This window comes from Pituophis catenifer, unplaced genomic scaffold, assembly GCF_029215685.1.
Source record: "Pituophis catenifer annectens isolate HBS135680 unplaced genomic scaffold, rPitCat1.0.hap2 SCAF_11, whole genome shotgun sequence".
NCBI classification, from domain to species: Eukaryota; Metazoa; Chordata; class Lepidosauria; order Squamata; family Colubridae; genus Pituophis; species Pituophis catenifer.
In genome coordinates this window covers 13468962-13471461 of record NW_027256891.1, presented here as the reverse complement: position 1 = coordinate 13471461, position 2500 = coordinate 13468962, and positions in this window count along the sequence as shown.

Sequence of the window (2500 nt, the reverse complement as noted above, 5' to 3'; positions counted from 1 at the left end):
CCGGGGGTGTCCGCGACGGGCAGTCGTCCCGGTCTACCGGGGCCCCGGCCGGATCAGCCTTTCTCTTTCCCACGCCACGATGGATGCACGGGATCCCGGCTCCGGGGCCGCGGGCCTCGGTCGGCGACCTCCGCCGTCGCCTCGGTGCCCCCGCCGGACCCCGGGGGTGCCCGCGACGGGGAGACGGCCGGGTCTACCGGGACGGCCTCGGGCGGGTCCGGCTTACCGGGGCCCCGGCCGGATCAGCCTTTCTGTTTCCCCCGCCACGATGGATGCACGGGATCCCGGCTCCGGGGCCGCGGGCCTCGGTCGGGGACCTCCGCCTTCGCCTCGGTGCCCACGCCGGACCCCGGGGGTGCCCGCGACGGGCAGAGGGCCGGGTCTACTGGGACGGCCTCGGGCGGGTCCGGCTTACCGGGGCCCCGGCCGGATCAGCCTTTCTGTTTCCCCCGCCACGATGGATGCACGGGATCCCGGCTCCGGCGCCGCGGGCCTCGGTCGGGGACCTCCGCCTTCGCCTCGGTGCCCCCGCCGGACACCGGGGGTGTCCGCGCCGGGCAGTCTTCCCGGTCTACCGGGGCCCCGGCCGGATCAGCCTTTCTGTTTCCCCCGCCACGATGGATGCACGGGATCCCGGCTCCGGGTCCGCGGGCCTCGGTCGGGGACCTCCGCCGTCGCCTCGGCGCCCCCGCCGGACCCCGGGGGTGCCCGCGACGGGCTGTCGTCCCGGTCTACCGGGGCCCCGGCCGGATCAGCCTCTCTGTTTCCCCCGCCACGATGGATGCACGGGATCCCGGCTCCGGCGCCGCGGGCCTCGGTCGGGGACCTCCGCCTTCGCCTCGGTGCCCACGCCGGACCCCGGGGGTGCCCGAGACGGGGAGAGGGCCGGGTCTACCGGGACGGCCTCGGGCGGGTCCGGCTTACCGGGGCCCCGGCCGGATCAGCCTTTCTGTTTCCCCCGCCACGATGGATGCACGGGATCCCGGCTCCGGCGCCGCGGGCCTCGGTCGGGGACCTCCGCCTTCGCCTCGGTGCCCACGCCGGACCCCGGGGGTGTCCGCGCCGGGCAGTCTTCCCGGTCTACCGGGGCCCCGGCCGGATCAGCCTTTCTGTTTCCCCCGCCACGATGGATGCACGGGATCCCGGCTCCGGCGCCGCGGGCCTCGGTCGGGGACCTCCGCCGTCCCCTCGGTGCCCACGCCGGCCCCCGGGGGTGTCCGCGCCGGGCAGTCGTCCCGGTCTACCGGGACGGCCTTGGGCGGGTCCGGTTTACCCGGGCCTCGGCCGGCCTAGAGTGTTTCTGTTTCCCCGCCTTGATGGATGTACGGGATCCCGGCGCGGGGGCCCCGGGCCTCGGTCGGGGACCTCCGCCGTCGCCTCGGTGCCCGCGCCGGGGCCCTGGGGTGTCCGTGACGGGCAGCCGTCCCGGTCTACCGGGACGCTCGGGCGGGACCGGTTTACCCGGGCCTCGGCCGGACCGGAGTGTTTCCGTTTTCTGCTTCCCTGCCAGGATGGCTGCGAGGGGTTGATTGAAAGAGCTGGTTTGACGTGAAAAGCTTGACTTCAAGTGAAAAGTTTGTTACAATTTCTGCCATCTTCCTTCCTCCAAAGTTTTGGGTGTAGTTTTCCCAGAGGAACCTCTCGTAGGCCTTTCATTTCTCATCTTAACTTCCCTCATTTATTCCATATTTTCCTTCCTCTTGCCGAATGGCCGAATCCAGTCCATTTCTAGTCAAGGAAATTATTCTTATTTCTTGCTGACCTATTTGCTTTGTGGAGCAAGTCGTTCTTAGGTCCCTTTGTTCTTTCTTCAACTTCTTCTGCTCCTTCTCTCGACGCTTTCTCGTCTTGTTCTCTTACTTGGCTCTCTTTTGGCTGTTCTTTCTTCTCCTCCCGTCGTCCGTCCCCACTTTCATCTCTCCATCTTTCCTGTTCTTGGTCATCTCTACGTTGTTTATCAAATAATTCCGCTTTCTCTCTTGAATCTACTCGATATCTTTGCTCTCGCCAGCTCGCCGATATTTCAGCTCGCCGATATTTTGTGCTTTCCCGTCGTGTTTCCCATCCATTGCGATCTCTCTGCTCTCCCTGTCTTCTCGGTAAATCGGAGATGAATTTCTCTGGGCGGGTGGTTTCTCATCGCGTGTCTTGTGTGCGCTCCCTACGTTTCGTCCATCCCGTTTAATATCTATCCCTCCCTCCCTCTCCTTGCTTTCTTCCATTGCTTCTGCTAATATCATTTCCAGAATGATAACCCTGAGCCTGAACCTGAACCTAACCCTAACCCTACAACTTTTCTCCCTAACCCTAACCCTAACCCTAACCCTAACCCTAACCCTAACCCTAACCCTAACCCTAACCCTAACCCTAACCCTAACCCTAACCCTAACCCTAACCCTAACTCTACAACTTGTTTCTCTAACCCTAACCCTAACCCTAACCCTAACCCCAACCCCAACCCTAACCCTAACCCTAACCCTAACCCTAACCCTAACCCTAC